The following is a 10,943-nucleotide window of genomic DNA, read 5'->3' as shown; positions in this document are numbered from 1 at the left end:
TGATTTGGACATTGTCTAGTCATGCTTACTCAACAGTAAAAAAGAAGCTGCCTCTTTCATTTAATTTATTTGCAAAGCGCATTTTCATACATGTGGGAATGCATTTTGAATCTAATCGTGGAACCACAAATAAACTAATCTAATTATTAAAAGAAGTAAATAGTCGTGCTTATCCTTGAACATTGAATTGGGAGGGGGGTGAGCATGACACATTCACATGTCAAGAGTCAACTGGATTCGTCCAGCTGTATTAACTAAGCATATTTCCATCAAGTATGGATAAACTAACTCACCATTTGGATCCAGATCTAAATCCATCTCAAGTTCACCTCTCTGCTGGTATAATATCACAATCACATCCCCTCTCCTCCATATGTAGTAGCTTCAGAAGACTACCTACCCAACATCTGAAACAGGCCAGGCTAGCCAATACACTACGTGGGCAGGAGCGAGCTGCACCTCCAGGTAATTCATTACTAACATCTTTTCATCCAACCTCTGCTAGCTTAGTAAACCGTGTTTAGCTACGATTGTATGCTCTGGGAGTTTCATCATCGTCAATGACAACTTTATGCATGTGTTTACCGTCAGTTGGTTGCCAATATGGTATAGCTGCCTCTTGGTCTTGTAGTGCTGGTTTGCAAACCACAGGCAGAGGGGACTTCTAGTTTGAGCAGTTGCCATTCAGTTAAGCCAAGCTATGACCGACTAGTCAAGTCTTGGTCTATTCGATCGTCTCCAGGCTACTGGTGATCCTTTCCTTGCAACATTAGTTTTGTGTCGCCTTGTTGATGATATTGCCGTCTCTACTCTTGGATCTTGTCGTACATTCTCCTCCCAAACCAAACCAGTCAACGCAAGTACTCACCTACGACTTTCTGAATCCAACCAGAGTGTACAAACTGAGAGAGTTTCTTACGATTTTATCTTTTCATCTGGACATAGCGTCCTAATTACTCCCTCCGTCCCAAAATTCTTGTCTTAGATTTGTCTACATACAGATGTATCTATTCATGTTTTAGTGTTAGATACATCCGTATCTAGATAAATTTATGACAAGAATTTTGAACAAAGCGTGCTCTGTCACAGTTCTTTGATATCAGTACATCTGTGCAAACTTGTAATACCTCATAAGTTTAGGCTGTACGTATCAATGAGGCAGATGTTGGGGTAACAAAATATTCAATTTTGTAAAATAATATTGTTTGATACTCCCTCCGTCCCAAAATTCTTGTCTTAGATTTGTCTTGATATGGATGTATCTAATTTTAAAACATGACTTGATACAACCGTATTTAGACAAATCTAAGACAAGAATTTTGGGACGGAGGGAGTATATAACAATTACGCAATCATTTTCCCAAAGCAGCTAGAAATTAGAGGAGTGTATACTCAAAGACTTTATCGGCCATACGAATCAAGTCTTCCTTTGCAGTCGACAGTGCCATGACATGGACTTTGATAGCATCGGTATTGCATAGCACATCTATATCACTGTAGGGGCCAGTGTAATATAGGCAGAGCCTAGAAACACGCTTAAGCTTTCATATTGAAGAGGCAATTGGCGCCTTGGCGGTCGATAGAATCACATGGACTTTGATAAATGCCATTGCCAGGTCATGGTCACTACAACTAATATAGCATCTTACATCTCGACTGCTCAATTAGGGTTGTTGTAATTAACTACACGCTTCGGCTATCGTGTTCAAGGGGAACATTCGGGCAATGTGAATTTGATATGCAGCTTGCTGTTAGTCAATTGTGCATGCATGACCAGATCCACATTGTTAGCTAAATGAGGCGTGGAAAAGATGTATGTATATGCACTTCTGCTTCGGTACACCCCCTAAACATATGACAGCTATGTGCTAGCTAGTCGCTGTGGCCTGTCTTTAAACTAAGGAGGGGACAGATCAGGCCATTACACGGAAGGATACGTTTTTGCATTTTGTCTATTGCCAACATGCTTAAACAAACATTCTCTTACTACATGCGAACAAGTGACTCTTAGTCATGACCATAGGTGTGTAGTTAAGTGAAGTTAATGGAGTCAGAAAGAAGTGCATTTAATCTTTGAAAAAAATCAAGAGAAGAAACAAGACGTGTACACGAATCAAAGAAGGTACGCTAAAGCAGGAAACAGTAATCTGTATCCTATATGTATGCTGGCATTACACATTGACATGTAGTCAACTCTAACGTTATATCTAAATGATATGCTTAACTAGCACTATATATTTGGCAGAAATTTTCTTCCAAATCCGTGTGTGTGTATATATATATATATATATATATATATATATATACACGTGGAAGTTGCTGCCATCATTACACATTAATACATGTCTAGAGTCAACTCAACTTTTTGCAAACTAATGATTGGTCCAGGTATATTAGCTAAACATTTCCTGTCAAGCGCGTAAATTAATAATCACTGGATGGAGATCCAGATCTCACATCACCTCTCTGACATCACAATACGTCATATCAGACGTCGAGTACTTTCCGACGACGGTGATGATCAACGGGGATGTAGCCTAGTATTTTTCGAGCGATACACACGCACGATACTAGCTTGAGTACTTTCCGAGCTGATCCATTTTGTCAGGAGCTGCAGGTGTCTTTTCTGAAAGATCCAGCATCACTCGTATTCGTTGATAATAGCAGAGAGCAACGGAAAACAACAAGGTATTAAAGGTCCTAGGACCAGAAAACCTGAAGATCAAAGAAAAGGAAAAACAGCAGCCCTAATAGTTGCAGCACAACACTCCATAGGATCCATACAAGGCAATGTAGCTCTGACTCCGGCGGTGAGCTAGCAACACATGTTGTTCACATCACAATTTCCAGTGGCTATAACCACATTTTGTTCACATCTCTTTGTATGATTTTGAAAATTTGTTCACAAACGAAAGAAAATGTTTCTTTGTTTAAATTTATTCATAGATTTAAGAAATGTTCACATTTTCAATAAAAATATAGTGGTTATCAAAAAACAAGGTAATTCAAAGATTTATTCTGAATTTCAAGAAACAGTTAAAAAACACACTATGATATTCCAATCCAGCCCGGCAGTCAATTATTCAAAATTCACGCGGGTATATAGTCACAAGACTCAGAAGCATTACTCTTTAATTACACACCTTCAATCATTCGTGAACAATTTTACAAATTTGGGAACATTTTTTACTATTTACAAATATTTTTCTAAAATTGTGAACATTTTTTATATTGTGAACGGTTTTAAGCACGAATTGGCGAATTATTCTAGAATAGACAAACATTTTTTTGAAATTGGTGGATTTTTCTGTAATTCACGGACATTTTTTGAAATGCATGAACATTTTCTGAATCGGCAAACATTTTATGAATCAGTAAACTCGTTTGTAATTCACGAACTGTTTTTAAAATTTAAGGACATTTTCTAAAAAGCTTGAACATTTTTTGAATTAGCAAACATTTTGTTATATTTCATTAATAATTTTTAATACACGGACTTTCTTTCAAAACCATGGAATTTTTTGGATATTACGATCACCTTTTTGAAAATTGCGAACATTTTTTTGAATATGCAAATATTTGAAAAAAATCCTGAGCCTTTTTTGAATTCATATAAATTTTACGTTCTCTTGAACATTTCATTTCAAAATTCTCATTTCTGTAAAATTTGAAATGTTTTCTGAAGTTCCCAATTATTTAAAGTAGAAAAAAAACAGAACAGAAAAATAAAAATGAAAAAGAAACTAAAAAACAGGCCCCGGAAATGGGCCGGCCCGAATGGGTGCACTGTGTCTTCTCCAGCGTGCTGAGCGCATTATAGTACGTCTCTATGATTGGGCCGACACAGGTGGGGGACTCCCTGCAAAACGTTTTTTTTGTCACTTATAGGTGGCATTGGTGGGTAATATTTTGTACCTTTGAGGACAATTCTAATGACGTACGGTAGAAGCAATATCCCATTTATTATTATATATAATATATAATATATATATATATATATATATTAGGTAGAGATAGAGATAGGAGTTGGAGAGAGAGAGAGAGAGATAGAGATTGATCAAGAAGAAAGATACTAGCGCGAGTATATTTTAGGAACATGGGTGAATTGGAGGACTTTACTTTAAATACGTTAAGAATCACATTTAAATTTGTAAAAAAAACCCGAAAAGAATTCTACATGTTCATATGGATGGATACACATGTGTAAAGTTTGCCGATGAAATAAGTAAACATGTGAGTTATGCAAAAATGACAAAATCAAGATTTCCAAATAGTGAATAATCCATGCACTGTTCATCTTCTCGAAATTACGATTTTGTCATTTGTGTGTAAGTCACATGGTTACTAATTCATCATCAGAATTTGCACATGTGTAACATACATCCATATGAACACGTGGAATTATTTTTGAATTTTTTGAAACTTCAAAATAAATTTTTGGCACTATTCAAAATATAGGGTTCGAACGAGGGTTTTGGGTACCGGGCGATAAAATCAGATACCGCCCGGCATCCGCTTTTCTGGCTACCCCACGAGAAAGCCAAAAACATCGATTTTTTTGAAAATTTTGAATCTGGACGACTAGAGTATGGTCAGGTAGGATAGAAACTCTTCTAAACAATGTTAGTAGCGATATGTCCCTCCATTCCTCGCGCTAACCCGCAGGGTCGCTAGTTTGAGTCCCAGTACACAGTTTTCTTTTTTGCTTAACCAACTATTAAATAAAATATTTAAAACATAGAACGAGAGGCGAACCCACAACCTCGCGTACGTTGAGAACGGACGGGGAGAAATTGCCACTGCGCCAACAGCTAGTGTATGATCTACTTGAGCTCACTTCTTATCATGGTTTTAAATAGCCCGCTATAGCACGTACAAAAGGTCTTGCGTTAAGAGACATTTGTGCAAACAAATCAACAAACATTTTAAATAGCGCGCTATAACTCCACTATAGCATGCTATAGCGTTTTGAAGAGGTTCGCCTCTAAGAGGTTCAGCACGCTATTTAAAACTATGCTTCGTATATATTCCTACCTGAGAAAATTTGAATTCAAGTTATGTTTAAAAAATTCGAACAGTTTTTTCTTGGAATTTTATGGTAACCGTGGTATTCGCGTTTCTCGCTCACCCTTGGTATTTCCTTGGGATTCGGTAGCCAAAACCTTGGTTCCAATGCACCCGTCCATCAAAGTGACTTTCTGGATACTAGCTTGCTACTTCCCAAGTATGTGCACGTATCCGCTGTTGGCTTCACTGCACAGTGCATATATAGATCTGTCTAGTTGCAATTTATTGATCCTGACCTGAACTGAGCGCTCGATCCGTTGCTTGCTACATGGGAATTCCTTTCATTACATAGTCCTTGAGTCATCTTGCTCGGCCGTCGTTCTAGCATGTTTAAATATGTGTTGAAAGCTATGCTGAATGCACGCATGTGTAGATCAGAAAAGAAGTCTGAACAATATTTAAACATCTAGCTGGCTAAACATATGCTCGTACACGTGTGTTCTTCTGTCAATTCATTCCCTATATATGAAATATTTTGTACTCCCTTTGTAAACTAATTTAAGAGTGTTTAGATCACTATAAATGATGCTGCTGGCCATGCATATGTATTGCAGCTCCAGTTCCTCTTGGTGTTGGTAGCTATATTGCTGTAGATCGACCACCTACGAGCAAGTTCCGCCAGGCTAACTAAGTGATCTCAAGTACTTATTCACTTCCATAATCGGTTTCCATTGTCCCAGTAACTTTGCTTACTGTGCATCCAGGTACTAATTCGTTCTTGTGGTTAAAGAATGGGACAAAATGTATTGGAGCAAATACTCCAGGGGAGCATGAAACCAACAGATTTGCCATTACAAACTTTACGGAAAATTACAAACAAATTTTCAAAGGATAGAGTAATCGGTGGAGGTGGATTTGGAATTGTCTACAAGGTGATATAATTCTAGTTTCAGTTGTATTTTGTTAACACTTACAAATCCCAGCACTTGACTAAACTTTAGTTATTTGGATGTGTTCTGTGGGTGTGCCCTCAGTACCCTTTTTTGCTATTAATTAAATGCTCACTAGAAATATTAAACAGGGTGTCCTCCGAAATGGTAATAATGTTGCTGTGAAGAGGATTATGAGCAGCATGACAATCGATGAGAAGCTTTTTCATCGTGAGGTTGGCAGCCTGATGGAGGTTAACCATCAAAATATAGTCCGGTTTCTTGGCTTATGTTCTCATACAGTCGAAACACCTGTGAAAAACCCAGTAGCCAAAGGATATGTTTTGGCCGAAAAAAGAGAAAGGTTGCTCTGCTTTGAGTAATGAGTAATGGAAGCCTTGATAAATATATTACTGGTATGATATGGTGTTCTTCTCTTTACTTTTTTGTTATAACTGTTTATTCCCCATTCTGCTTCCAACTCGTGGCCCACAAATTAAATTAATGCATGCAAACTTTGATGCGTCCTTTCGTTCTTTTGTAGATGAATTAAGAGGACTTGATTGGGATACACGTTTCCAAATAATTAAAGGAATTTGCAAGGGTTTGTGTTATCTACACATGGAAAAAGCTATTCTGCATATGGATTTAAAGCCAGCCAATATACTACTAGATAATCAGATGGTACCAAAGATAACGGATTTTGGTCTATCAAGGCCCGCTGAATACTCACAAACGACAGGCACAAACCATTTTTTCACGCTGTAAGCTACCAATCAACCAACCAATCTACATGTACCCTCTTATATATTCTAATGACGGGATGTTAACAAATTACTTGCAGAGGGTATACTGCTCCGGAAAATATGTCCCTTGGTGGTAGGAAGTCCGTCAGTTCCGACATTTATAGTTTGGGTGCAATAATCATGGAACTGGTGACAGGACGAAAGGGTGTCCCTGGTAATAATGAAAATGTAAGAGTACTTTCTTGCAGAATATTATGCATGACTTCAACTCTTAAAATGGTGCCAAAACACCTATTCGGATATGAGAGCCAATTCGAGCAATTCAGGATTCGGGCAATGTCCAGTCAATAGCCACTGCATGTCCAAGTGTTGCCTCATTACTGGCTATTTAGGTATAGATCTCTCCCTTAGACCACCCGAATTAGCTCTTCGGCCTTAAATACCGAGTGACGGGAGAGGCCTTAAATCCCGAATGAAGGGCGTAATAATTTGAATATTACTGTAATATTGAATGGATATTGTACTGGGAAATGATGTATACAACATAACAAGCGATCACGTGCATATCTCTCATTATGCAATATCATAAAAAAACATTGTCCGCTTGATGGAAGTCAAGCATCCTATCATTCGGGACTATGTGAGCTTCCTTCCACACTCGTCTCGCTACATCTTCTAACAAAGCCTCGATGATACCATAATGGTCAAAATCGCTAAGTCACCAAATAAACTCCATAGGTCATCCTCAATGCATCCTCGAGGTTCGATGAGTCAATCTTGCTTCGATAGCCAATTTAACACAGCCACCAAAAATCTCCATTGACATACCGCCATATATACTTGGGATCAGATTAACACGGGGAGGCATGCCCTGCATGGATATCCAGGTTTAAGCCGAATAAATACATAATAAAGGTTTGAAAGGTCCTAAAAACATTGCTCTCTAAATTTTTCTAGTAATGGTATGCCCGCATACAGTTATTAGCCAGAACAAATAAGAAAACTACTACTCAATTTCTTTTCCAAGGGCCACTAAGTGCATTTGTTGAATCCTTGGGGTGATACATATGTTTTACTTGCCACTTATACGGCAGAAATGTTGTTTTCATAATTGAGATGGTAGTAGTGTTTTCACTATGCATATATTTATTATTTAGATGAAATGGTATATATAACAGTAAATCACCTTTGTGGGATGACAGGTACTTAGAAAATGGAGGCACAGATGGAATAAATCAGGACAGATAATGTTGCGGACATACCAACGACAAGTAACTAAATGTATCGAAATAGGGAAACTCTGCCAGGATATTGACCCCGTTAAGCGGCCTTCCATATCAAATATTGTGAATGAATTTAGAGCAATGGAAAATGTGGATAAACATGTGAAGAATACAGATAGTTCTATACTTGGACAGGTAATATCATATGCTCACCCCATTGGAACTTGAAGAATGTGCCATATGTTTACTTAGACAATGATACACCTCCCCCCATTATTCTTTAAATGGCACTAGTTTGTTTCATGGCCTCTGATGTGTGCCATTCTGGCATCCATAGATAAATCCACCATTTCTAGATGATGACATGCTTGGAGTTGAGCCACTGGAGCTACGATTTGCTAATCTCGAGCATAGCAACAAAAAGATATTATCATGTTCAATTGAGCTAAGCAATGATACATGTGGTTTCATTGCCTTCAAGATTAGAACGACAAGCCCATTGCCGTACTCTATAGAGCCAGACATCGGCATTGTGGTACCTCGGTCCAAATTTATTGTGGAAACAATAATGCATAATTGTATGGCAGCATTGCAGAGTAGTATCAAGCAATACACCGAGAACTTCATCGTGCGGAGCATTAAGGTTGATGAGGGTCTTACAACTAAAGATATTAATCAAGGCATATTTGACACGAGTATGGTTGATGAGGTTAGTCTAACAGTTATTTCTGACAACCAGCTAGCAGTGTCATGCGTCGCCGAAGAATCCAAAGAGGTATGCATATTGTGCCTGATCAGTTAAACTTGCATATGAGAGTAGGCGCATGAAATAATTAATGTTAATGTATCATAGTTAGTACTGGCTAATCATGACACAAAAATTCAATAGCTCCTGCTATGCGAATGTGTACCCATGGATCTCCAAGTTGGGCAGGCACCAATTGGCCCTTTAATCCAATTGAACGAGTCGCAGCTAAAGAATTTCAAATTTGCGTGAAAACTGGATCGACTGGTGGTAAACCCTCAAAATCCGGCTGGTCATCAGATGAGGGCCGGCCTTTTTGATATCTTGTCCTACGGAGAGTAGGGAAGAAATTCGAACATGGCGTTGGAGGGAGATTGATGTCGACGTCGTCGGGATTGACGCAGAAGCGATGTGAGACGCCATGCCACTGGCACCGACCTCGCCTGTGCTGGTGGCTGGTAGTTCAGCTGGCTTTCTCGACCACATTTCCAAACATAGCTGGTGGTATACATACCATAGGTAATGGAGCTTGGCTCTGTGCGATGGCGTAGATATTATTGATGTCGAATGACGCAACCGGGCCTGGCCAGTACCCGAAGGACATTGTGGCGGATCTCTGCTGGGGAAGACCGAGACAAGGAGGACTGGAGATGGATGAGACATGGCGGAAGGACAGGATGGTGTGTTGGGGCCTTCATCGACGGTGTCCACTTCCTCATAAGAGTTTGGGGAGAACAACCAGAAGTTGTGGTTGATCACCGCAATCGCCCAACCATGTGATTATATATTGATAGAACAATCCATTAGACCATCTAATCGATTGTTCATATTTAATTGTTCACTAGGCAACATCTTACATCTTTTTAATTAGGAGCGATTAACAGTTGAGACCTAAATATATACTAGCAGTAAATTGTAGTAACATTGTGTCAATACCGGGTGCTTCATGACCCCACTGCTAGGAAGGAAGACCTGCCTCTTCTTGCCAAAGGATTGAAAACTTTAGGGAAAATTTTCCAGGTAATGCTCGTTCATTTTGTTCTATTCACGTGTTGGTAATATCATAACATTTCGGTTAATGAGTTGTATTTCTTCTGCACGTAGGGGGTTAAGCTCAACAGTGGCGAGGGGGAGCCATCGTTCGATCCCTTCCCTGACCCTTCTCTTACCCAGGTAGTTGCCCTTAAATTGCCGTCTTCTGTTAAATTCCTGAAAATTGTTGTTCTTTTGTCCCATTGTAAATACATCATCATGTTAACTTGTGGAGTTGTATTGAACTTGGGCCAGAGTTGTTTCCTGTTTTGTTTTTTTCCATGACTTACTGGAAACCCTTTACCTGACCTTTTTTTTCTTCTTCCTTTCACGCAAGACACGGAGAACTGATTTCCATCTGTTGTGCTAGAGTCCATATGTGGAGCCTCCACAGTTCGGCGGAGCCAATTGTTCGTTCAACTTCCCAATGCCGACCGCTCCACCAAGTGGGCAGAGGGATCCGGTGCCTTGACAGCTTTGAAGGCTGACACCAAATTTTATGTACTTCCTCCTATGATCCCATCCATATTACTTCTCTTGTGCATGGTGCATCATTTGTACGTGTGGTGGTAGAGGAAATGGGTGGGTTAGAGTCAGATAACCTCACTATTTTTCCGGTTGTTTAGCAGCCGCTCGTTGTCGGTCTATTGTGTAAAGTTGTGTTAAGGTCGCTGTTACAGCAGCAGCAGGACACGATTCTTGTACTCCCTCCGATCCATAATATTTGTCGTATTTCTAGTTCAGGAACTAAAACCACGGCAATTATTATTGATCGAAAGGAGTACATTAATTGGTGTTGTTTCCCTGAGCTAAGGTCTCTTGATTGGTGATCTTGTGGGACTAAAACAACGACAATTATTATGGATCGCACGGAGTGTTAGAATAAATCCGAGGCCATACCGTTGATCATCCGAGGACCAAGCAATCACACGAGCACGACACCGAGATTTGTTAACGAGATTCACCGATATGGCTACATCCTCGGGGCCTGACTACGGGCGCTCCTCCCCGTGACACCGTCACAATACCGCACACCGGCCACCCGGGCGCCGGCATATGCCGCCGGCTCCCCCTTGCGCGCCTGTGCTATTATGTTGGCATAGGTTACATCGTGTGTCTAGCCCCGCTATATAAGAGAGGCCTAGGATACAAGTGTCCTATTAGAACACGACTCCATATCCTATCTAAACACAATACTACTCAGACTCCAACTGTAACCTACCTTGTACACAATATTCGACACAACTCTAACAAACTCCAC

General features: G+C 39.6%; 1 pseudogene; it reads left to right on the top strand.

Annotated features, from left to right (window-relative positions):
- Positions 1-339: 339 nt before the first annotated feature.
- LOC125525354 lies at positions 340-10,361 on the top strand (annotated as a pseudogene).
- Positions 10,362-10,943: the final 582 nt, after the last annotated feature.

Source organism: Triticum urartu, chromosome 7, assembly GCF_003073215.2.
Source record: "Triticum urartu cultivar G1812 chromosome 7, Tu2.1, whole genome shotgun sequence".
Classification (NCBI taxonomy): domain Eukaryota; kingdom Viridiplantae; phylum Streptophyta; class Magnoliopsida; order Poales; family Poaceae; genus Triticum; species Triticum urartu.
The sequence above is the reverse complement of the archived record's forward strand: the minus strand, read 5'-3'. Positions and strand labels throughout refer to the sequence as shown.